The following is a 27,936-nucleotide window of genomic DNA, read 5'->3' as shown; positions in this document are numbered from 1 at the left end:
AGTTTTAGTCAGTTGAGTTTTTATCTGCTTAAATGAACACCTGTTGTTTGAAGACTTGGCATCTATTTTTCCATTGTGGTGATGGAATCTTTATTTTCTTTAGTTTCGTCACCTTTCCTTCACTCTCTATCTATGTCGTTTCTGTGATCTCAACCTACCAACTCTTGTGACAGTCATTTCATTGGGGCCTACATCAATCACTCTATTATCCCTGGCCAACAGGATCCATTTGAGCATGGGCATGGGGTCCAATTTAAGCAATTTCTGCAAAGAGGAGAAATGGCTTCTTTTATGCTGAACTTGAAAGTGTAAAGATATGATTGTGTAGCCCTTGACATACACTTTGTCACCTCAATTCAAGGACCTGCTCAAGGATGAAGTCAATCCCTCAAGAAAGGACAGTGAGAGACAGAGAGACACAGAGAGACACAGAGAGAGAGAGACATGATGACAATTTTTAAATCTCTTCATTGCAGTCACACTTAAAGCCAAAATACCTCCGAATTTTTTAGTTTTGTCAGCCAATTTTTGAATTTCTTAAGCCAGTTTTTTTTTTAATCTTTTTTTCCACCTTACAAAGAAAAAGGATGTTGTCACAATTCTTTCTGATGTGACTGAGTGTTAAGCTTTTCTTAGTTAAGCTTTTAACACACGGGTAATTTTACACCTATATCTACATCAAGATGACTGTCAGAGTGAAAGAGGGAACTATTAGTAATTACATGGGCCAAAGGGGTAAATTGTGACTGTGGCCGGCAAACCCAGAATGGTCATATTAACCATATTGCAAGTACTGGGCTGATTGACCTGCCTCCACTCCTTGCCTTGAGCTTAGATAAGACACCCCCAAAGCTTTCTTGGGACCTAGCTCTAAGCACATAAAAGACCTCTACTATGTGTGAGATAGACTTTGAAAAACCTTGCAGAGGATAAGCAGGAAGAAATATAATTTACTCACTGTAGTGTTATTACTGTGCTTTATCTTTTCTCCCTTCGATTTCCTGGCTTCTTTCTTTTCTCACTTCATTGGTTTTCCTCTTCACACTTGACGAACTTGTCTGTCATCATCACTCACAATGTACATTATGAGCTTGCTAGCAGCTATTGTTTTTCAATAAATACACAATTTAAATTTCACCTTGGGAATCTGTGGAAAATAAGGGTAAATAATAGAAATTGTGTTTTATGTAGCACTTTTCTGGAATTAGTATATTAAGGAATATCTGTGTGCCTAAAAATCTTGGAAAAACAAAGATGGGAGATTTATTAACACTTAATGGAATATATTGAAAAGTATCTTTTTAAAAACTGCAGAGTAGGGTTTTAAAAAGAACATGACTGTAAAATATTTCCCATTCCATTTTCTCAAATTATGCAAGAAAAGGCAGAAGTCTTTTGGCCTTCTAAGTTCCGCAGAGAATTCAGTTTCAAAAAGTGTTCCTTCCAATGCCAGTTCTTGATTTTAATTACAGATGAGAGCAGTACTAACGGGACTGTGGAAATGTATTGCCTTTAGAATGATAGTCTACTTATTGTTTTTAAATTCAAGGCTTGAAACTTTTTTTTTCATTTTTTAAATAAACTTCTTATTTGAAATAATTTTAGATACAGAAAAGTTCAAAGAAAGCAAAGAGTTCCCTTTCCCTTGGTTTCCCTTAATGTTAACATGCTATATAGGCATGATATACGTTTGCTAAAACTAAAAAAATTAACATCCAGACATCACTATTAGCTGAAACACAGACTTTATTCATATTTCACCAAATTTCACTTTGATTCCAAGATGCTGTTGTTTTAAAATATGAAGGCATCTGGGGCTGGCCTGGTGGCCGAGTGGTTAAGTTCACATGCTCCACTTCAGTGGCCCAGTGTTTTGCTGGTTCAAATCCTGGTTGTGAACATAGCGCCACTCATCAAGCCATGCTGAGGCTGCATCCCGCATAGCAGAACTAGGACCTAGAATATACAGCTATGCACTCAGGGGCTTTGGGGAGAGGAGGGATAAAAAAGAAGATTGGCAACAAATGTTAGTTCAGGGCCAATCTTAAAAAAAAAAAAAAATCGAGGCATCTGATTTCTGTCGTTGTTGCTTTAATTGAAGCATAGTTGACATAAACTATTACGTTAGTTTCAGGTGTACAACATAATGATTTGACATTTATACGCATTATGAAATGATCACCATGATAAGTCTAGTAACTATCTGTCACTATACAAACTTATTACAATATTATTGACTATACTCCCTATGCTCTACATTGTATCCCGGTGACTTACTTATTTTATAACAGGAAGTTTGTATCTCTTAATCCCCTTCACCCACTTTACCAGTCTCACTACCCCCTCCCCTCTAGTGACCACCAGATTGTTCTCTGTATCTGAGTCTGTTTCTGTTTTGTTTTGTTTGTCCATCTGTTTTGTTTTTTAGATTCCACATATGAGTGAAATCATATGGTATTTGTCTTTCTCTGTCTAACTTATTTAACTTAGCATAATACCCTGTTGTCCACCCATGTTGTCACAAATAGCACGATTTCATTCTTTTTTATGGCTGAGCAATATTGCATGGTATATATATACCACATCTTCTTTATCCATTCATCTATGGATGAAAGCTTAGATTGCTTGCATATTTTGGCTATCGTAAATAATGCTCCAATGAACATAGGGGTGCATACATTTTTTTGAATTAGTGTTTTTGTTTTCTTCAAGTAAATACTTAGAAGTAGAATTGCAGGATCATATGGTGGTTCCATTTTTAATCTTTTGAGGAACCTCTATACTATTTTCCATTTTCCATAGTGGCTGTACCATTTTGCATTCCCACCAACAGTGCACAAGGGTTCCCTTTTCTCCACATCCTCCTCAAAACTTTTCTCTTGTCATTTTGGTAATAGCCATTCTAACAGGTGTGAGGTGCTATCTCCTTGTGGTTTTGATTTACATTTCCCTGATGATTAGTGATGTTGAGCATCTTTTCAAATGTCTGTTGACCATCTGTTGTCTTTTTTGGAAAAATGCCTATTTAGCTTCTTTGTCCTTTTTTTAATCAGATGTTTTGTTTTTTTGATATTGAGTTGCATGAGTTATTTATATATTTTGGATATTAACCCCTTATCAGATATATCATTTGCAAATATCTTCTCCCATTTGGGAGGTAGACTTTTCGTTTTGTTGATGGTTTCCTTTGGTGTGCAAAAGATTTTTAGTTTGATGTAGTCCCCCTTATTTATTTTTGCTTTTGTTGCCCTTGCCTGAGGAGACAGATCCAAAAGACTACTGCTTAGACCAATGTCAGAGACTTTACTGCCTATGTTTCCTTCTAGGAGTTTTATGGTTTCAGCTCTTAAAGAATTATTTAAGCCTTTAATCCATTTTGAGTTAATTTTTGTGTATAGTGTAAGAAAATGATCCAGTTTCATTCTTTTCCATGTAACTGTCCAGTTTTTCCAACACCATTTATTGAAGAGACTGTCTTTTCCCATTGCATATTCTTGCCTCCTTTGTTATGAATTAACTGACCATAAAAGCGTGGGTTTATTTCTGGGCTCACTATTCTGTCTCATTGATCTGTGTGTGAGGCCTGAAAAGTTTTTACCTAATAAAGGAAGAAGTTTAACTACATTTTTTTTCTGTGAAAGGTGCTTATAGGAATTAGCCAATTTACAACTGACATACAATTTAAAGAATTTCTGCCCATGGTAAATAGTTTATTTCACATGTAGCTACAAATCACAACAAACTTCATACTCATTTGTTAAAATTCTCATTCTGTCATTATTTTCTCCCATATGGTAAGTTTCAACCTTATGAGTCCAGGTTTTTTCTTTACAATGATGACTTAGGATCATTCTCAGTGCTGGTCAACAAAACAAAAAGTTAGAAGGTGATTCATTCTTTCCATGCAGCTATATTAAAGTAAATACTCTTCTGCTTCGTAACTGTTCCTCAAAACATCATTTCCCATGAAGGCATCTTATAGAATGCCTAGATTTAGGGATTATTTCGGTGCCTGTGAAAATTACCTTTAACTTCTCATAATATATAATTATGATTGAAAATTGTATTATGGACATCACTGTTTTCTAAAAGCTATAAATACTTGTATTTTGATTTTTATGAGGTCAACACAAGTTCTTAAGCACTTCCTCTTCTACACATATGGGAGTAAAATTAAATGTGAGCCTCTATTAGAGTTCTTTTTATTTCATCAAAAATTTTGAAACTCTTTGATTATTTAAATTAACACAAGGTTCATAAAGAACCAGATTTTCTACACACAATAAATATTGAAGATTGGAAGAGTTAATGTGCTTCTACTACTATTATTAGTTTTAGTTATTGTTGATATAATAGTGAGGTAGTCTGTGCATACCACTTAAAAATAGCCCCAACAGGGGCCGGCCTGGTGGCTCAGCGGTTAAGTTCGCACGTTCCGCTTCTCGGTGGCCCTGGGTTCGCTGGTTCGGATCCCGGGTGCGGACATGGCACTGCTTGGCAGCCATGCTGTGGTAGGCGCCCCACGTATAAACTAGAGGAAGATGGGCACGGATGTTAGCTCAGAGCCAGGCTTCCTCAGCAAAAAGAGGAGGACTGGCAGTAGTTAGCTCGGGGCTAATCTTCCTCAAAAAAAAAAACAAACCCATTTCAAAAAAAAAAAAAAAAATAGCCCCAACAGTCCATTAGGGTACAGGATGTGCAAGAGAAGGTTTCATTTTCCTCACCACACTCCTTCTGAAGCCCAGTCTCCTGAAGCAAACACTGCCTAGAGTTTCTTCTTTATTTAGTTCTTCAAATGATTGCATTATAAATTTATATTTATGTACTTATCTCTCTGCTTATGGATAGATTCATTTTGAACACGATCTCTTGGCTCCTTGCTATAATTGTTTCATTCTCTTTTCCTCTAGTATCTTCTTACTTTTAGCACTGACATTTTTATAGTTTCCCTGCTGATTTCTCTTTAACTTAATGTTGTAGATATTTATTCATTTATATTATATGTTTATATAATCTATATATTTACATTTGTATAACAATTATAGTTTATGTATTTATATCATTTAACATTATATAGTTAAAACAAATTTGATTGTTTGTTCATTAGACACAGAATTTACTGATTTCAAGCTAATGACTATGAGGCTATTTGTTATTCCTCTTTTTCCGCGAATGTCTTCTGCCAATCTCTATCTTCTATTTCTATTCATTATAGTTTTATTTGCATAGTTCAGGTTTACAATAATTGTAAACTATTCTTTAAATATGATGGTCTTCTATGTTTTATTGATAGATTGATGCTAAGAGTTTGAAACCATAAATACATTTAAAACATTAAACTTATATAAAAAATCTTTTACCCTAAAATAGTGTTAACTATTTTAAGTTAATGAAAGACAAAGTGTAATTCTATGCTATTTAATATCCACTAGTCAATGGATGATTTTCTACATGTCATATTTTAATGCAATCTTCTTTAATTTTTTTCAAACATTTCATATCTGCTGAGTCATACTTAGCTGCCTTTAGAAAATAAAAACCACAAGGCTGGCCGGTGCCATCGTGGTTAATTTTGTGCGCTTAGCTGTGGCGGTCTGGGCTGCACAGGTTCGGATCCCGGGCATGGAGCTAGCATCCCTCATCAAGCCATGCTGTGGTGGCATCTCACATAAAACAGAGCAAGATTGGCATAGATGTTAGCTCAGTGACAATCTTCCTCAAGAAAAAGAGGAGGATTGGCAACAGATGTTAGCACAGGGCCAATCTTCCTCACGCACAAAAAAATCTCCATTCTTTTGTTCTGAGATCTTGTTTTTCTTCATTTTCGAGCAAGATATTTTGAGTTAGTTGAATATCTGACTTAATTTTGCCTTAAAATTTGAACAATTATTCTAAGAATTGAGTGAATTCTTAATACTTAAACACATTATCGTTGTCTGTGATATAGGCTGGCTATCAAAAATGTGACAACAGTTGATTTTCATTTCTTTATTTCTATTTCTCTTTTTGTCTTGGCTTTTTACACTCATAAATATGAAAATTCAGCAAGATATTTCTAAATATGGGTCTTATTTTAGAATCTGACTCGGCCATTGGCGATGTCTTTCATTCTGGTGATTATATTTTCTTCTTCCTGGTTCTTCTCCTCCACTAATTGTTCTTCCTTACGAAATTAACTTACACAGACTTTCTGTCTCCTGGCTCTGTCTCCACGTGTCTTCTTATGTTTCTCCTATATTTTCCATCTCTTGCTGTGAATAGATCCATTAAAACTTCTTTTCCTTTCATCAATAGACTCCTCTAATTTCACTTGTTTTGCTAATTCAGATTTGTCCATCATTTTCATGTTGTTTCATTTCTTGAAATTTCTGATGTTAGGGTGGTCTGGGTTTATCTGTGACTCTAGGACTACAGTATTTGTAGTCTTTGTGGATCCTCCGCAGTTGTGCTGACTTGTTTCCCTTGAACGGGGATGACTCGTTTTGGTATGTGTAGGAAACTTGGACAGATACACATTTCTGGATGAGGAGCAGGCAGGCAGATGGAGATCACCAAAATTTCCAAATAAGAAAAGTTAATTCGCGAGTTAGACTTCAATGATGCTGTCATAACTTAAATTCTGTTGGTCCCAGAAAAGATGGGGGTGTGAGATGAATCAAATTCTGCCTGAGCTCTGTTTTGCAGAACAATTTGCAAATCGTTTAATGAAGAGCAATGCAGGAAAGTGCACCCCTGGCAGTGAGAGCAGCATGTGCAGAGGCAAGAGGGAATGTGGAACACATATGGAGGTGAAGTAGCTCAGCAGACAGTGTGTTCTGGATCTTTCCCCTCCCGACGTTGGCAAGGTCCTGGAATTTCAAATGTTCAGTCCTGCTCTTTGCCTATACCAATTGCTAGTTATCAGCAAGTGTGTGTGCCTGTGTGTGTGTGTGGCAGGGGATCAGGGGAGTGTAGCTTTGTCTTTCTCTTATCTGAAATACTTTTGTTATCTGGCCAACTGCCTCTGATTTTCTTAAGTTGTCCTTCTTTCTCTGTTGGCATAATGTAAAGAGGAAATTTTTGCTTCAGAAAAAGTGTTCTTCCATTTATTTTTTTTCTAACTCTTAAGTAATATCTGTTATGAAGGTTTATATGTTGTTGAAATTAAATCTACAACATCCAAATTTATTTTGCCTATTATTTATAGTAGGGAATACTAGAGAGTTGACTGAGGCATACAAATGGTATCCCCCTTCCAAACCTGGACTTTATCTGCAAGTAATACCTTAATCAATCTCCATGAAGAAATAGGAGATTTAATGATGATGGTGGTCATCATATAACTCATGTTTTTCCCTTTAGTTTCTGGTTATTGCTGAGTTTGGTTGGAACCATGTGGTTAACGTAATTAATTCTTGCCAATGGACTTTGAGTATAGTGATGAATGTTATAATAGGGTTATCCAGAGAAGCAGAAGCAGTGAGATTTATATCTATATAGATGTATACATAAGTGTGTATATACATATGTACAGATATATAATCTGTATACATATATACATATTAGAGAGTACATAAGTGTGTATATACATATATACAGATATATAATCTGTATACATATATACATATTAGAGAGTACATAAGTGTGTATATACATATATACAGATATATAATCTGTATACATATATACATATTAGAGAGTACATAAGTGTGTATATACATATATACAGATATATAATCTGTATACATATATACATATTAGAGAGTACATAAGTGTGTATATACATATGTACAGATATATAATCTGTATACATATATACATATTAGAGAGTACATAAGTGTGTATATACATATGTACAGATATATAATCTGTATACATATATACATATTAGAGAGTACATAAGTGTGTATATACATATATATACAGATATATAATCTGTATACATATATACATATTAGAGAGTACATAAGTGTGTATATACATATATACAGATATATAATCTGTATACATATATACATATTAGAGAGTACATAAGTGTGTATATACATATATACAGATATATAATCTGTATACATATATACATATTAGAGAGTACATAAGTGTGTATATACATATATATACAGATATATAATCTGTATACATATATACATATTAGAGAGTACATAAGTGTGTATATACATATATACAGATATATAATCTGTATACATATATACATATTAGAGAGTACATAAGTGTGTATATACATATATACAGATATATAATCTGTATACATATATACATATTAGAGAGTACATAAGTGTGTATATACATATATACAGATATATAATCTGTATACATATATACATATTAGAGAGTACATAAGTGTGTATATACATATATACAGATATATAATCTGTATACATATATACATATTAGAGAGTACATAAGTGTGTATATACATATATACAGATATATAATCTGTATACATATATACATATTAGAGAGTACATAAGTGTGTATATACATATATACAGATATATAATCTGTATACATATATACATATTAGAGAGTACATAAGTGTGTATATACATATATACAGATATATAATCTGTATACATATATACATATTAGAGAGTACATAAGTGTGTATATACATATATACAGATATATAATCTGTATACATATATACATATTAGAGAGTACATAAGTGTGTATATACATATATATACAGATATATAATCTGTATACATATATACATATTAGAGAGTACATAAGTGTGTATATACATATATACAGATATATAATCTGTATACATATATACATATTAGAGAGTACATAAGTGTGTATATACATATATATACAGATATATAATCTGTATACATATATACATATTAGAGAGTACATAAGTGTGTATATACATATATACAGATATATAATCTGTATACATATATACATATTAGAGAGTACATAAGTGTGTATATACATATATATACAGATATATAATCTGTATACATATATACATATTAGAGAGTACATAAGTGTGTATATACATATATACAGATATATAATCTGTATACATATATACATATTAGAGAGTACATAAGTGTGTATATACATATATACAGATATATAATCTGTATACATATATACATATTAGAGAGTACATAAGTGTGTATATACATATATACAGATATATAATCTGTATACATATATACATATTAGAGAGTACATAAGTGTGTATATACATATATATACAGATATATAATCTGTATACATATATACATATTAGAGAGTACATAAGTGTGTATATACATATGTATACAGATATATAATCTGTATACATATATACATATTAGAGAGAAAGAGATTTTAAGGAATAGCTCATGAGATTGTGGGGACTGGCAAGCCCAAAATTAGTAGGGCAGGCCAGTAAGCTGGAAGTTCAGACAAGAGCTGATACTGTAATTTTGAGTCCGAACTCAGTCAGAGTCTCTGTATAGTAGTCTTGAGGAGATTTTATCTTCTTTAGGACTCCTCAGTCTTAAAGGTTTCAACTGCTTGGACGAGGCCCATCTACATTATGGAGACTAATCCTCTTTATTCAAAGTTTACTTATTTAAGTGCTAATAATATCTTAAAAGTGCCTTCACAGCAACATCTAGACTGGTATTTGACCAAGCAAGTGGGCACCATATCCTAGCCAAGTCGACATGTTAAATTAATTATCGCAGTTATCTTGATCCTGAGCAGTGAGGCTGCAGCATCTTCTACCTTCCTCTCTTCCACTCCATGGCGACACTGGGGATCAAGTGTTCCACATGACTAGCTTCAAGATAGAGCAGAGATTTCTAAGCCGCATTCAGCTTTTTTACCCCACTTTTAAATAGACTTTATTTTTTAGAATAGTTTTAGGTCAAAGAAAAATTGAGCAGAGTACAGAGTTCCCATACATCCCCTGCCCCCACACATGCACAACGTCCCCTACTGTCGACATCCCCCACCAGAGTGGTACATTTGTTACAATTGATGAACCTACGTTGACACAACATTATCCTCCAGAGTCCATAGTTTACATTAGGGCTCTCTCTTGGTGTTGTACGTTCTATAGGTTTTGACAAGTGTGTAATAACGTGTGCCGTAACCGTAGTATCATACAGAATAGTTTTACTGCCCTGAAAATCGTCTGTGCTCTGCCTGTTCATCTCTCCCTCCCCCGTAACCCTTGGCAACCACTGATCTTTTCACTTTCTCCATAGTTTTGCCTTTTCCAGAATGTCATATGGTTGGAATCATACAATATGTAGCCTTTTCACATTGGCTTCTTTCACTTAGTGATATGAGTAATATGCATTTAAGGGTCCTCTATGTCTTTTCATGGCTTGATAGCTCATTTCTTTTTAGCACTGAATAATATCACATTGTCTTGTTATACCACGGTTTATTTATCCATTCACCTGGTGAAGAACATCTTGGTTGATTGCAAGTTTTGGTGATTATGAATAAAGCTGATATAAAAATCCATGCACAGGTTTTTGTGTGGATGTTGTTTTTGGTTTTTGTTTTTAAGTCAGAACTAGCCATTATTGTCGGAAGATGCTGAGTTTTGGAGATCTGCTTGTGTGGCTAGAATTAATTATCTCTACTAACACAGCTGACCATGAATGATGTTGAAAAATGTTATCTAGGCACATTTGTACAGGGGCATTTAAACCTTACCAATGAGTCATTCAATCTCCAAAGTATAGGAATTTGCCTTTAATCAATAATATGAAACACATTTCAGCCTTTATCAGTAATTTCTTTGCCTAGATTATCTATTGCTCAATTTTATTCCCCCCGATTTATTGAGATACAATCAACATATAACATTTTGTAAGTCTAAGATGTACAATGTGATGATTTGATACATTCATCTATTGTGAAATGAGTACCACAGTAGAGTTAGTTAACACCTCCATCACCTTACGTTATTATCCTTTTGGGTGTGTGGGTAGTGAGAATATTTAAGATCTACTTTCTCAGCAGTTTTCAAGTATATATTACAGTATTGTTAACTATCGTCACCTTTGCTATACATTGGATCCCTAGAACTTATTCACTTTATAACTGGAAGTTTGTACCCCTTGACCAATATCTCCCCACCTCCCCCTCCCACCAGCCCCCAGCAACCACTGCTCTACTCTCTGTTTCTATGAGTTCGTTTTTTTTAGATTCCACGTGTAAGTGAGATCATGCAGTATTTGTCTTTCTCTGTCTGACTTATTTGACGTAGCTTAATACCCTCAAGGGCCGTCCATGTTGTAGCAAATGGCAGGATTTCCTTTTTTTCTCATGGCTGAATAATATTTCACTGTGTACATATATCGCATTTTCTTTATCCACTCATCTGTTGAGGGACATTTACGTTGTTTCCATATATTGGCTACTGTGAATAATGCTGCAATGAAGATGAACCTGCAGATCTCTTTGAGGCCCCGTTTGAGTTTCTTCCAGATACATTCCCAAAAGTGGGATTGCTGGATCATATGGCAGTTCTGTTTTTAATCTTTTGAGGAATCTACAAACTCTTTCCCGTAGAGGCTGCACCAATTTACATTCTCACCAACAGTATACAAGGATTCCCTTTTCTCCACTTTCTTGTCAACACTTATCACTTGTCTTTTTGATAGTAACCATTCTAACAGGAGTGAGATGATATCTCATTGTGGTTTTGATTTACATTTCCTTGATGATTAATGATATTGAGCACCTTTTGATGCACCTGTTGGCCATCTGTATGTCTTTTGATAAATGTCTGTTCAGATCCTCTGCCCATTAGTTAATTGAATTGTTTATTTTTTTGCTATTGAGTTAATGTTCTTGAGAACACTGCATCTCTCCAGATTCTCTAAATGATGGCCTGAATGAGATTTAAAAGTTTGGAAAGCTTACTTTGCTGAGGAAATTTTTGTATCTTTAAAAATTTTACCTTCAAAGAGTGGAAATGGGGGCTGGCCCAGTGACATAGTGGATAAGTTTGCAGACTCTGCTTTGGAGGCCTGGGGTTCACACATTTGGATCCCGGGTGTGGACCTACACACTGCTCATCAAGCCATGATGTGGTGGCATCCCATATACAAAGTATAGGAAAATTGGCATGGATGTTAGCACAGGAACCATCTTCCTCAAGCAAAAAGAGGAGGATTGGCAGTAGATGTTAGTTCAGGGCCACCCATGAAAAACAATTGTTAGTTCCTCACCCATGAAAAAAAAAGTGGAAAGGATGTAACTAAATACATTTCATTTTTTCCGTTGGCATCTAAAAGCAAAGTCGATTTTTTTACTTAGCTATTGCATGTCTAAGTTTTCATCTTGGCTATGTCATTCTATTCTAGTTTATAACATTCCAAGTCTGATTCTTTCTTTATTTAAGAAGTTAAAATATATTTTTATTAGTTTTTTCAAACCATTTAATATATATTTTCAATTAAGTAAATAAATAGGTAACATATAAATGTATAAAAATGTACCAGGCAGCCTTGAATATAATGCTTTTTTAAAATATTTAGCCATATGCAAATGGTAGTCAGACGTTTCTTACAAAGTTGCCATAGAATAGTACTAGTAAATAGCAGAGTTAGACTAGATAGTCTTCTTAGCATTTTCTAATTAGAAAACTCAGTCGTTGGGCCCCACGGCTCAGCGGTTAAGTGTGCAGGTCCCACTTTGGCGGCCTGGGGTACGCCGGTTCGGATCCCGGGTGCAGACATGGCACCACTTGGCAAGCAAGCCGTGCTGTGGTAGGTGTCTCACATATAAAGCAGAGGAAGATGGGCATGGATGTTAGCTCAGGGCCAATCTTCCTCAGCAAAAAGAGGAGGATTGGTGGCAGATGTTAGCTCAGGGCTAATCTTCCTCAAAAAAAGAAAACTCGATTTAATAAATTGCCAAATTAAATAAACGCATTAGCAAAAAGCTTCAAATAAAATAAAAGAAAACTCTATGTATTTATTGTCTATAAACAGAATGATGAGATGGTCTCTGCTCACCAAGTGCTTTGGATTTGGTTAATTGATCTATCTTTGGTGTAATAATATAAGAAGGTGTATATTTGTGTGTGTGAAAATGTTCAATAAGATAAGAGAAGAATAAACATGAAACAAAAATACATTAGGAAATTATGCCAGTTACCCAACATAACACATACAGGTGGTGTGACCTTCTACAACATTTGTGATGTAGCTAGTATCATTTATTTTGATAGCTGCTCTATATTCAAAAAATTAAACACCTTCAACATTGTTAGTCATTGTGCTTGACATTAGGATGTAAGGATGAAAACCCTTGGAGTCTGCCCTCAAGTAATTCAATCTGGTAGGGAAGGCACATATAAACAAACAAGCACACTGCTTCGTGATAAGGGCATCAATAAACATTGTAAGCCGATGACAGCAACAAGAGAGGAGAAATACAAGGTTACCAAGTGTATGATTTTTTCTAGTGGTTGGAAGGTCAGGTGAGGATTCGAGGAGGCTGGGCCATCTGATGAAAGCTTTCAATGATAAGAAGTAAAGGTCTTATGTCTGTAAGTATTTCCAATGTAAGACATTATCACTTGCATCTTTATCTTGCCAAACCTTCCAAGTACATACATATAGATATTTTATTTATCAGGTGGATAAAATTATAAAGGTTTGGAGAAAAGCACAATTTATAGCTGACATCTTCGGGATAGCAGGTCTTCAAATCCCAGCCAAGCTAGAAGTATGTACTCGTTGCAGGAGTACCTGTAATAGCCTCTCCGATGGCTTGCTTCTCCATTTCTGATAATATGCCTTTAAAAACAATGTCCTTTAGGGTTCAATGGACCATGAAATAGTCTCAGCAGAAGTACCCCTGGTGCCAGCACTGAGACAAACATTCATTTTGGCTGTCAGCTAAAAGAACTGGGAAGAAATGAAGCCCATTTATTATGTACTGATATATTCTGACTAGATAATCCTTTTTAGTTGGAGACGCTATAAAAACAAGTGCAGATTACTGTTGGCAAAATAGTAAAAAATAAAATTCAGTTGAGCTGCAACAGTTTTGCTTCCAATTTCACAGCTGGGTAATTTTCTTTATAAACTTCTATTAAAAAGTTTTGCCGGGAATGAGTATATTATTAAATAAACAGTTTATAATATAGTAAAGTCAGATGAGTCGAGAACTTCAAAATGATAACTTTTTATATTTTTAAAATTTGATGGTTTTCTAAGTGTTACATGATATGTTGAGTTAAGTAACTTAATTAATAGGGATTGGCATTTTTATTAGCATGAAAATGTAGGTAAGATTTTTATAAACCTTTCTGTTTTAGGAAATGTTAAATAAATATCCTTTGTGTTTATAACTGTGGAAAAATAAATCCTAAATATTGGCTTTTGGTGGCCGGCCCCGTGGCCAATTGGTTAAGTTCACACACTCTGATTCAGAAGCCCAGGGTTTCACCAGTTCGGATCCTGGGTGGGAACCTAGCATCGCTCATCAAGCCATGCTGAGGCGGCATCCCACACAGCACAACCAGAGGCACTCACAACTAGAATATACAACTGCGTACTGGGGGGCTTTGGGGAGAAGAATAAGAAAGAAAAAGATTGGCAACAGATGTTAGCTCAGGTGCCAATCTTAAAAAAAAACTGGCTTTTTAATATCCTGAAATATTAAAAATCTAAGCTATTGCCTGTTTAGCCATAGCCTTCAAAATATGATGGCAAATGTTATTAGAAGGTAAATAGAATAGGACAAAATTAACTCTTCAGGAGCGAAAGAATAAATATCTGAAACTTGGTGCAGCAACCAGTTGATCTGTTTTCCACCTTTCAAAGGAAACAGACACACGTTTAATGGTATTTTGCATTGTAAGAGGTCCTTTAGACATTTATCTAAACTGCTATTTTTTAAAATGGAAACTTACCTCTTAGCAAATGGTTTAATAAAACCAGTCTTTTGCCATCACTCTCTGTGATTCAAAGCTCTTTAGCCGCTCAGCCTGTTCTCCGTGTGCTCCAGGCGTGAGTGAAAGAGCAATAGTGCCTACAATGGTATCCAGGTATTCTGATCTGGAATAAGTGAGGTGGATCGTTACACATGGTGCTTCTGCCATTTTTATAGCAACTATCTCAGACTATGTCTCAACTCACAATAGCCAGACTTACTCCTTGTCCTGGTCTCTATCCTAAAGTACAAGGCAGTGAGAGTGGATTCGGAGAGCAATGGCGGCAGTGTGGAGCATGTCCTAATGTTTTACCAGTTACACTCAATACAAAACTAATCTGTGTAAACAAAAGGATTTTTTAATCTGACTTCTCTTTACTTTTTATCGTATCGTGGGAAAACTGCTGGATGAATTCTTGCCAAATTTTGAAGAGTCAGTTTGGGATAGTCTGGTTTGGAATACATGCTATGTGACACATTCAAAGTTTACTCTGGAGGGTCAGACTGTTTCAAAAAGATTCCTTAAAGAAGCCTATTTTGACAGTCAAGTACACAGCTCTAAGTAGCTTGTCCAATGAGTAGTGACAAGATCTATTTATTTCACAGTTGTTAAGGATTTCCCAGTTAATGCCAGTGAGGCCCACCCACCCAAATGAATTCACTTGCCATCGTTTTCATAAACGTATCCTACAGTTAATCCTATCTATAGTAAGTTCTTTGAAGTAAGGAATGAGTTTTAAAGGAAGAAAGCAGATACACTTAATCCCTCTTTATTCCTATACGTACATATTTTTTCTAATTACTACAAGTTCATTATGCAAAATCCAGCCATTACAGAAATACGTTCTGTATTTCACCAAACTTAAGATAATACGACTATTTTTTACCTATTACTAAGAAACAAATGACTTTTAATTAAACAATAATATAAAACTTTCTTATTTAAATACTTTTATGCTTTTGGAAAAAGATCTTTACAACTCATTTAGACAGAGATTTTTTTTTTAACGTAAAAGAGGAAGAATTTCTCCTCTACCCTTTTAGAACCTCCAGCTGTGTCTAAGAATTAAACAGACAAAGGATAAATTAGCAAGAGAAAAGCATATATGTATTATTCTCTTTTTACCTGCACATGGGAGCTTTCACAAGAAAAATGAAGACTCAAAGAATCAGTTAGCATCAAATGCTTATATACTAAGTTGGACAAAGAGTAGTAAATTACGAAAACATGACAAGAAAAAAGCGAGTTGGGCTAGGTATTTAATCATGAAAAAGTGACCAGGAAGGTAAGAATTTGCTTAACAAGGTTATTTATACAGACTTCTCTCAGCCTCGACTCCTTATCCCTGGCTATAATAATGTTTCTTTCGTCCTGGTATTGGGAGGATATCTTTCTCATGAGGGTTTTATCTCTTGCTTTCAGGAATAAGATAGGAAGGTCAGAGTGTCCTTCTTGCATCTACTGTTTTTCAAACATCTTTAACTCAAAATAGTCAACATGCCAAAGCGGCATATTTTGGGGTAGCATGTTCTGAACTCGTTCATACATCACCACCATTTTGTATATTGTATTAATTTCCTATTGTTGCTGTAACAAATTACCGTAAACTTAATAGTTGAAAGAACATATATTTGGAACAGAAATCTGGAAGTCAGAAGTCTAAAATGGGTCAGCAGGGCTGTTTCTTCCGGAGCAGAAGGGAAGAATCCAATTCCTTGCCTTTTCAACCTTCTAGAGGTTGCCTCCGCTCCTTGGCACAGCTCATTCCTCTGTCTTCAAGGCGAACAGCAGAGCGTCTTCAAATTCTCTCCCTGTCCCTTCTTCCCTCCGTTCCTGTCTCCTTTCCTTCCTCCGTCTATTCCTCACCCCACGTCTCTCCCCAACTCTCCCGTCTGCCTCTGTCATCACATCAGCTTCTCTGACTGATCCTCCTGCCTCTCTCTTTTAAAGACCTTTGTGATCACATTGGGCCCACATGGATAATCCAAACTAATCTTCCTGTCTCAAAATTCTTAACTTAGTCACATCTGTAAAATACCTTTTAGTATGCAAGCTAACATATTCACAAGTGTTGGGAATTAGGATGTAGACATCTTTGGATGCCATTATGCTATCTGCCACATGTACATAAAAGGAAAAATATAAGTGAAATAAACGAATTATGATATCTCTTAATTTTCATATCCAGAGTCTACATTTAAAAAATGTTTATTAGATTGAAACCGATAATGACAACACTCTAAAGACTAACGTTATATTTAGTGATGGTTCACACAGAAAATGCTAAACTTCTTTCCATTATAATTTGAGACACAAAGATTTAACTAGAAAAACAAGATTGTAAGAGAGTCCAATTTTTTAATAATTCAATTATTCTATTAAAAATGCAAAATGATCATTGAATGCCATTATCAGCCTCAAATTTAAGTAGTTCAAGAACTATTGCAATATTTAATAAATTAATTGTAACCAAATTGTAATTGATTGCATTTGATAAAAAATACTTTTGACTTTGTAACTGGAAAAAACCAGCAAAGCAGTTTTCTCCTCTATAGTAGTACTATCAATGAGAAAAGCATAGTTGTAAATATCTGTGGGTTTATTAACCTGACTTATGACAAAATCAGTTGTAAGCATACGAGGAAGCTGTTTATATTTCTTATTCAAAAGAAGAAAAGCCTAAGACCAGATCTTAAAGACAAAAGCTTCAAAAGTTATTCAGCTTTCTTAATTTTTGTAATGACTTATTAAATAACTCACTGATTAGCCTCTTTCAAGAAGCCTTTTTATCCCGGTTTAGAAAGGAATTCCAATATTTTATTTACATTAACCTGTCTAGCTCCTAAAAGCATATTAAGGAAAATTATTATATTAAAGTAGAAAAAAAATTATTTATAGAAATATAAAGCACTTATTGAGAAAGTGAAAATATCAAGTATATAGAATTAAATAAAATACTGCAAAGTGAACACATGAGGCATGAAAAAATGAGGATAAAAATAGAATATTGTGGGCTGGCCTGGCGGGGTAGTGGTTAAGTTTGTGTGCTCCACCTGGGCGGCCTGGGGTAGCAGGTTCACAGCCTGGGCGTGGACCTACATACCTCTCAGCAAGCCATGATGTGGTAGCATCTCATATATAAAATAGAGGAATATTGGCACAGATGTTAGCTCAAGGACAATCTTCCTCAAGAAAAAGAAGATTGGCAACAGATGTTAGCTCAGGGCCAATCCTACATGAGCACACACACACACACACGCAAAATAGAATATTGCTTGTACTCAAGAAGATTATGCCACCTCATGCCATCTCATGCCATCTCTGAATCTCTCCTTGCTCTCTCTATTCCAAAAGTAACCACTCTCCTCAAGAACATTTTAGTTTCACGTATTCTGAACTTTACACAAATTGAGTAACATAGCAAGCTTGTGCGTTTGCATATGTATGTGTGTGTAGCTTTATTTGCTTTATACTTTGAAATTAATGCGTTTTATTGTGTGAACTATAGTTATTTCATTTTCACCCCTGTATATTATTCCACTGATAGAATATGCCACAATTTATTTACACATTCTGTAGTTGATGGACATTTTGTTTGTTTTCAATTTGAGAATATTCTGATTAATGCTTATTTGAATAATCATCAATTACCTATCTTTTGGGGGCAAATGCATATATGTTTCTGTTGGATATATAAGTAGGAGTGAAATAGCATAGTCATTGGACATGGGTGTATTCAATTTTGGGTGACACCACTGTGCTAATTTCCAAAGTGATTAAACTACTTTTTACTCTTATGAATAGTGTATGAAAGTTCCAGTTGCTTCCTTTATATCCTTGTCAATAGTTTAATTGTTAGTCTTTTTCACTTTAGGCATTCTGGTATATGTGTACTAGTATTTCACATTAAACTAGTATTATATTCTAAATTGGCATTTTCTTGGTTACTAATGAGGTTGAGCACTTAAGCATATTTTCATAACGTTTGCTGGGTTTTTGGATATCTCCTTTTGTGAAATTTCTACTTAATTATTTTGCTCATTTTTCTATTCCATTATCTGTCTTTTTCTTTATTACTTATACGAGCTCCTTATGTATTGTGGATCCTAGCCCTTCATTAATTATATATTGCAAACATCTCATCCCATACTATGGCTTGTCTTTGCATACTTTTAAGGGAGGTTTTAAATTAATCACCATTTTTTGATTTTTAATGACCAATTTATCAATATTTTTCATTAGGGTAAGTGTTCTTTGTGTCTCAGTTAGGATATTTTTTTTTTACTAAATTTTCGGTAACAATGTTCTGTACTGGGCTTGTAGTATGTATGTAGTTAATAAACTTGTAAAGAAGGAATGAATGAATAGAAGAGTGATTGTTGATGGCCACTTCTCGGGCATGATGACAGTGACAGGGAGACCTTCAAGCCTGGTTTGCTGCAATCCAAGTCCACTCACTGGAGACACCAGGAGCGTGAATCTCCTGCTTTTCCCAAATGCGATTTTTTTTAGGCAGAGATGTCAACTAGCTAATAAAACATACGAGGGACCACATATTGCTATGTGATTATCAGACCATAGAACTGATTGATTACATTGACCGACCGTGGCGGGATAGGCAGTAAGTATGCTAGATCCCACAAGGTCTCAAATACATATTTTTATATTTACATATTTACACAAGATTCTTCCTATGTTTTTATTCCAACAAGGTATCTTCCTGGAGTAATTTTACTCCCCGAGTAGCCCAATAATGCAGCCCACTTCTATACAAACCCAAATCAGGCATGGACACCCAACGCCCTGTGTGACCAAATCATGATTTGTGCAGTGTTTGCCCTTCTAGTCTAACCTGTTTGACATCAACATGGTCTGTCCTTGGGGATAATCCTAGGGCTAGTCTGTTTTCTTCTAGGCACGTGCTATCCATATAATATTTAGTGATCAAAAATGTGCAAAGAAACAGACATTTACTAATGATTATAATAGGCACCAGCTGGAGTTAAACGTCACACGTTTAAAAGCTGTCTTTGTTCTTTCTTTCTTTGTTCCTGTGTTTTAGTGAAACCCTTTTACTCCCCTTATTAAAGAATTTTTAGACTTATTTTTATAATTTATTTTATTTCTAGCATTGTAATTTCCCTCAGATAAGTTTTACAAATCATCAGGGTGTGCAAAAACAAACAAATGAACAAAATGACTGAATTATTGCTCTTCCCAGACTAGCTCCAGATTTTCATCTGCAATTAAACACACCAAAATTTTTCAGTGACCCAGATTTTAAAAGCCACACCCACATTTAATTCTTTATCTGGGAAGCTGTCAAATCTTATAGATTCCATTTCTGCAATGTTTCCTCCTTTCCATTCTCTTTTCTGGGACCCAAATTCAAGACCTTAGGGCTCTGACTGGAGCCCTTTTGAAGTCATCCAACATAGGGTTGCTAGATTATATTTCCTAATGCATCAATTTAATCATAATGTTTCACTTCTTAGAACTCTAATAAATCCCTATTGCTGACAATTTAATGACCAATGATTTTGATTAAAAAGGCTTCCTAACGTATTCTTATTTACTTTTCAAAGCATATCAGTCCCTACCTCTAGTGGATAACCCAGAGTGCTTTATTCGCTAGATCTCAGAATTATCCTGCATATTTTTAGCTCTACAGTTTTGTTCATCCTTTTATTCCTAGACTGCTATATGACATATGCTCTTTTGCAAAAGCACATTTATCCTTCAAAGGCTTTTTCGAATGCCTCCTCTGTAACGGTGACTTTTCCTGCCTGGTCTGTGCCTAAACTAGATATTGGCGCTCCTTTCTTGGGCTTTTCTCTTTGGGTCCGCTTATAGCTTGAGTCAACATAGTCCTAAGAGTTGTGAACACAGTAGTGCAATTATGCTGTACAATCACCCTTAAGGGGTAACCCCTGGAGTGAAAAATGTCGATGTCCTGCTCAGCTTTCCCTTTCACTGTTTCTGTGCCCACCCTTCCTCTCCTACTCCCACCTTGGTGTGCTTTCCCTTCCAACAGCAGGTATGCAGCTCTTTATCAGAGGCATGCCCTCGGGCTACTGGAGTCTGCTTGCCCTAAGGTACAAGCTGTAAGAGCTGTAGGTGCCTGGGAGTTGATATCCCCTGGCGGAAGCCTTTGGCCAATGACCAAACTGATGCTGGAGTGTGAAAGTCCAGCACCCTGCTGAGGATAACCCAAGAGGGGCTTACACTGCAGTTTCCCGGTGGGCTCAGGCCGATGTTGCCTGAGACGACAGGACTTTGCCTGAGATGGCGTCTTGCTTGGTTACCACCCCTCTGTCCTTCCTCTCCCTTACCAGTTTTTCCTAGGAGAATTCCTTAATATCATGTACCCAAGTGTTTATTTCAGGGTCTGCCTTTGAGGAATGCAATCTAAGACCGCCCCATGAAAGCAGTCCAAATACCTCCAGGTGTCCCAGTTTATGCTAACTAGACATAGCTAGAGGGATAAATCAAATTGCTTAGGTCCCCAAATATGAAGTGCAAGATACTACCGCCCTGGTATTCTGAATAGGTTCTAATGTATGGTTGCTTTTGGCCTGGCTTTTAAACCCCTATGGGTGTTTAAAAGGGGCTGTTGAAGGAGAGAAGGTTAGCATTTATCATTTATGTCTGGGATAACCGAGGGCAGACACGCTTGCCCATATAAGCATATTGTTGTAATGACTCTGATGGAATTGGCTGTAGTTTGTGCCCCTGGCTTGAAGAGTCTGAACTCCCTTGGGCCATTAGAGTCTGGAATTTGATTAGTGTTGGCTGCAGTCTAGTCCCTTATCAGCTATTTCTGCAACACGTCAATTCTGTGTCATTCAGCAATGTCTTTGCTGGGAAATAATTCTGACAATCTGGTCTATTTTAAATTTATCAAATAATTGTATGCATCCTAGTCTTAGGGATTTTCCACTAAAATGCTCCATATTTTCTTCTTGACAACCTCCATCTCACTTTCTGTTAAGTTGTGATAAGCAGCCGGTGTCGGGCTAAGAGACCACGGATTGCTATATTTTTAGTTCTGAAGGCTCTATCAAAATACCCAAAATAAAAGAGAAGGTTTATAGAAGACCTTTAAACTCTATCATTCTCCGAGATTGTAGAGATATTGCTAAGTCTGCCTCTATCATTTTTATAACCTTGTTTCTTGAAATCAAGTATTTCTCCTACATTTTTCTTTATAATTCTTATAGTCTTTTATAAAATGTTTGGCTACAAGACACTTACACAACACAGGAGAGCCCTAACTCCTGGCATATCATTTTATTAGCTCTCTGCCTTATATTGTATTATATTATGCATTCACAATACTGTATTTGTTTGCTTCACAATGGTCTCATGAGAGAAGAAAGTAGAGTAGAGAATGGCAGGTGGGTAAATTAGAAGGGAGTAGATAGGCTCCCTATCTACTGTAATTGAGAAATTGTAATTTATCAATTAATTGTAAATTATCTTTACTCTTTTATACAAGTACAAAATATACTGAATCAGGGCATACTGATTTTTAAACTTTTTGATAAATTGTAATTTATAAAAATCATGTTTTCATGTAGTAAAATACTCGTCTGTCAGTTAAGAATACCTTTTTGATAAATATTTTTATATGCATTAAGGATAAATTTTGTATTCTTAATAAGGCGCAACAGTTAGCATTTATAATAATAGTCCTCACTGCTTTGTTTAGTCTTAGGAGGATGTAGCCCAGAGAGAGAGAAATTCCTGCTTCTGATATAATGGCAGTGGGAGAAAGAGAAAAGACGAGTGAAAAGCTGGTTTTGCTATAAAGGATTAGAACTGGGGTGACACTGCTTCAGGAGATATGTAGATATACAGTTATGAGGAAACATTTCTGTAAGGAGGACACACTGAAAACTGATCCCAATCCTGCAGCTCTACCACTGGAAGAATGATGAAGATCCACATCGTCCACCCATAGGTTGCAAATGCCTCTAGGAAAGAAGGCCCAGACTCTTAAGGGTCTGCGTATGGACACCATGGGTGCCGTTGCTGCATTTCTATGTGTTACTCACCTCCTTATGCTTCTCACTGTGAGATCTTGAAACTTGTATTAGCTCTGTCCACAGCAAACTGGACGGAAACTTGGCTTCCTTTACTATTTTCCATAAAAGATACAATCATACTCAGCAGTGTTTGGGTATAGTAACCTTACTCTTTACTCTCAGTGTACAGTGCAGAGGGCATGCACAGCCTCAGATGCATCAATGCCATCCACCCTGAGACGCCCTTGCCTTCCAGAGCCTATCTACTCCCTTCTCATTTATCCACTTTCCGTGTGGGCACCCTGGACAGTGTATCCTTATTCTCTACTCTACTTTCTTCTCTCATGAGACCAATCTGGCTACCTTACTCCCCCATTCTTCAGTTCCCCAGATACTTTTGCTTATCTAAATCCCTCTGAAATTCTGTTAAATATACTTTTCTCAATCTGATTTAATAATAATTCCCTACCTTATAGTATGATACACGCTGGAAAGCAGCCGTGAGCAGAGTAGTACGGTGACACAGCAGAAGCAGCCATTTCTTCTCAGGGGTGAAGATCATGTGAGGTCTTCTAAGAGGAGATTATTTTTGAACTGGTACTGAAATAATTAGCAGGATAAGGAAGGCCTAACTGGTGAACAGAGAGCAACAGAGTGTATTCTACAAATAAACAACAACTTTCTAAACGTAAAGTGGTCTTGAAAAATAACACATTGTGACTCATTATCTTAGGTTGATTTCCATGAGAAATAGATTCTGAGTAGGAGATTTGCTGCAGAAGGTTTACTGGGGAGCGCTCTTGGGAACAATTTCACTAAAAGGGGAAGCAGGACTCAGCCGAGAGAAAAGTTGGACCATGGTGTCATTGGAACAGAAGCCTCAGGAGATCTTCTGAAGCTCCGGAGCTGGACAGTCCCTCAGGGTGGTCCCCAGTCAACAGGAATGGGCTGGGCCTTAGTATCCCAGCACTGACCTGCCATTAAATGTGGGCTGCCTCTGAGAAGAGGTCATAAATAAGGGCAGCCAGCTCTCTTCTGGAGAGGACAGTGACCAGAGGCAGCTGGGAAATTTCATGCTAGGCTCCTGACAGGAATCGGGATGGCACACCACAGCATGTTCCACACTCACTGTGGAATGCACGTATTCTTTAGTCATCAACTCTGACCGTAGGTCCCAGCTGTTCTCTTTTTGCACTGACTAAAGAAAATGTAGCATATAATGTAAGCCTACACATTAGTAGAACTGACGGTCAGTTTTACTAAGTACTAGAAAATTAATCACCTTCAAAATAGCTTATGTTAACTTTCCTGAGACATATAGGCGTAAATAATGCCTAATCATTTCCTTAGAAGTAGCAAATAAGAGAATAGACATAATCACATGTTTATCCTGGCTAATAATTTTGAAAGTTTATGACAACTGGCCGGGGGATTCTAGACCCTCTGATTAAGGTGGATTTAGGTTTTATCTTGGATCAGTAGAAAAAATGACCTAAATGACTTACTTAGGACTAAGTGATTCCAATTTTATCCTGACATATGGTTAAATCTTATGATAATTGAGTCAGTCCCTCCTGAGAAATGCCAAATGCTAAATGTGTCTTTTCCAATATGCATACCATATTCAACATAGTAAGGTCAAAGTTCTAAAATTATAGATAGGCCTATAATGGATGTATTAATGATGTGACACTGTCAAAACTTAATATTTCTGAACATCTTGTATCACTACTTAATTTTTTATATCACTAAGTAGTAGATTGCCACACATTACAAATTTTATACCACAGTGATTGCAGTAATTAAACTCATTGAAGCCTGACTCAATGTAAAGTGGAAAGATAATGAATAAACATAATCTTGTCATCTTTGTCATATGAAGAATGCATGCCCTTCATTTTTGAAGACTGGGAGAATTTATTAGGAATGAGTTTATTTTTGACTGTGTGTTTTTGATAAGCAGAAACAGTAAAAGGGAGTTAGGTTAAGTTGGAGTAGAAAAGTACATTAGTTATTCAAGAAAATTTGTACTATATGTACCTACCTAAATTAAGTTAGTAAATGATCTAGGAGAATATCAGATGATCATGTCATTACATATGAAAAAAGCATTTGGCAAAATTCAGGACTCATTCATGATAAAAACTGAGCAAACAAAGAATGAGATGGAAGTTCCTCTATCTGATAAAGGACATGTAAGAAAATCCTACATCAAACATAATACTCAACAGTTATACATTAAATGTTTCCTATAAGATGAGAAACAAGAAAGGACGACAAGTCCCTCCTCTTTGAGTTAACATGATGCTGGAAGTCCTAGTCAGGACAATAATGCAATAAAATAAAAGCATGAATCCTAGAAAGGAAACGACGCAAGTTAACAAGCGAATTTAATGAGGCAGAGCATATGGCTGATACACGAAAATCAAATGAAGTTTCATATTCTAGCAGCAAATAATTAGAACATGAAATTTTAAAAAATATTGTTCCTAATGCATCAACAAACACAAACTTAATGAGTGATATGCAAAACCCCTCTATAATGAAAACTACACAATTTTTCAGAGAGTAGTTAAAGGAAACCTAAATAAATAAGAGCGACGATAACAGCCTTGTGAATTAGAAGACTCAATACTCTTAAGATGTCCTTTTTCCTTCTGTTAGTTTCTAGGGCCGCCATAACAAAGTCCCACAAACCGGGTAGCTTGAATAATGGAAATTTACTGTCTCACATTTCTGGAAGCTACAAGTCTGAAATCAAGGTCCTTCTGTCTACTGTGAGGGAAAATCTCTTCCATTCTTCTCTCCTAGATTCTGGTGGCTTGCTGGCAATGTTTTGTGTTCCTTGGCTTATAAGTGCATCACTTAACCTCTACTTTCATGTCACATAGCATTCTGCTAGTGTATGTATCTGTGTCCAAATGTCCCCTTTGTCTAAGGACACCAGTCATTGCATTCGAAAGCCACTCTACTTCAGTATGGCTCCATCTTAACTAAGTATATCAGCAATGGCCCCATTTCCAAATAAAGCCATATTTCTAGGTATTGGGGACTTGGTTGGTATTGAGGGACCTGAATTTTGGGGATGATGCAATTAAACACATAAAACTCTACAAATTTATTTATAATTTCTATAAAATTCCAGCAGGATTTTTTTTTTTTTGGTACAAATTAACAATCTGATGCTAAATTTACATGGATAGTCCACGGACCTAGAATAGTCAAAACTTCATGAAAAGAAAACAAACATTAGAAGGCTAACACAATCTGTCTTCAAGATTTACTATAAATCCATAATACTCAAGATGTGTGGTAGTGGCTTAATTCAGAGGAATCGATCAATAGAACAAAATAGAGGGTCCAGAACTAGCCCAAGTGTGTAAAGTCAATTGATTTTTTAATAACGTAGTTAAGGTAACTCAAAGGGAAGACGATGGTCTTTTCAACTAATGGAACTGAAACAGCTAGAAAAATATTTGTTAAAATTATTCTTGGGATGGACCCAGTGGCACAGCTCTAAGTTCGCACGTTCCACTTGGGTGGCCCTAGGGTTCACCAGTTCGGATCCTGAGTGTGGACCTACGTACTGCTTGTCAAGTCATGCTGTGGCAGGTGTCCCATACATAAAAAGTAGAGGAAGATGGGCATGGATGTTAGCTCAGGGCCAGTCTTTCTCAGCAAAAACAGGAGGATTGGCAGCAAATGTTAGCTCAGGGCTAATCTTCCTCAAAAAAAAAAAAAAAAAGAAAAGGAAAAGGAAACAAACAAAAAAAAATTAAAAAGAAAAAAGAAGGAAAAAATTATTCTTAACTTTTATCTCACATCATACTTTAAAATTAAGTTTTGGATCACAAACCTAAACATAAAAGTTAAACTAAAAAATTTCTTTAAAAAAAACAGAAGACAACATCCTCAAAAACATTGAGTAGGAAATATTTTTTAGGATGCATAAAACACTAAGCATAAAAGTAAAAAAATATATACACACACACATATACTACACAAAATGATAAAATGAACATCATCAAAATTACAAACTGCTTTTCAAGAGACACTGATAATACCAAGTTGTTGGGTGACACTGACTTGGGAAAGCCCATCACAACAGTCCAATTTGGAAGACTGCTTCTCTCTGTGTGCCCGAGAGTCCCTCTCCGACCAAGATACACTGGCCTGGGGAAACCCTCCCACCCCCTCAGGTACCGCCAGCAGGTATGCAAGGGAGTCCCAGTGGCATCAGATAAACCAAGTAGATCAAAAATAATGACCACAAAGCCTCTGAAAATTAAACTTATGGAACCACAGACCAAAGAGGCAAGGTAGGAACAGCTGGCTTAACCTAAACAAAGTGACTGCCTGATAAAATAAAACACTTAAATAGGATCCATGCTTTCCTAATATCATAGACAATACGCTCACCATACAAACAAAAATCACTTTCTTACCAAGAATCAGAAAATAACACTTGATTAAGATAAGAAACCAAGTGATACCAACACAGAGGTATTAGAACGACCTGACAAGAAATTTAAAGAAGCTATCTTAAAAAGTTTTCAAAATCAATGGCAATTCACTTAAAACAAATAAAAATAAATAAGTCCTCAACAATGAATAGAAGTAATAAAAAAGAATCAAATGGAGCTGATATAACTAAAAAGATAATCGAAAGTTTTAAAAAATCTCTAGATGGGCTCAACAGTAGAGTGGAAATGACAGAGGATAATTTCAGTGAATTAGAGAACAGATCGAGAGAATTCACCTAATCTAAACAATAGAGAAAAAACAGAGGGAACCACCCTCCCAGAGTTTCAACGACCTGTGGGACAATAACAAAAGATTCAACATTCATATCATCAGAGCCCCAGAAGGAAAAGAAAAAGAGAAGGGAACAGAAACAGTATTTGAAGGAATAATGGCTGAAAACTTCCCAAATTTGGTCAAAGAAACAAATCTACAGGCTTAAGATGCTGCATGAACACCAAAGGACTATAAGCT

At 35.8% G+C, this 27,936-nt stretch overlaps 1 long non-coding RNA gene across 1 annotated transcript in view; it reads right to left on the bottom strand.

The window, feature by feature from the left end:
• Positions 1-981: 981 nt before the first annotated feature.
• Positions 982-27,936, bottom strand: part of LOC139041461 (uncharacterized) — a 95,639-nt gene continuing 68,684 nt past the window's right edge. The window contains exon 3 of the long non-coding RNA XR_011496648.1: positions 982-1,147. This is a non-coding gene — a long non-coding RNA (uncharacterized lncRNA). The remainder of the gene's footprint in view (positions 1,148-27,936) is intronic.

Source organism: Equus asinus, chromosome 21 (genome assembly GCF_041296235.1).
Source record: "Equus asinus isolate D_3611 breed Donkey chromosome 21, EquAss-T2T_v2, whole genome shotgun sequence".
Lineage (NCBI taxonomy): Eukaryota > Metazoa > Chordata > Mammalia > Perissodactyla > Equidae > Equus > Equus asinus.
Note: the sequence above shows the minus strand (reverse complement) of the source record. Positions and strands in the feature narration are given on the sequence as shown.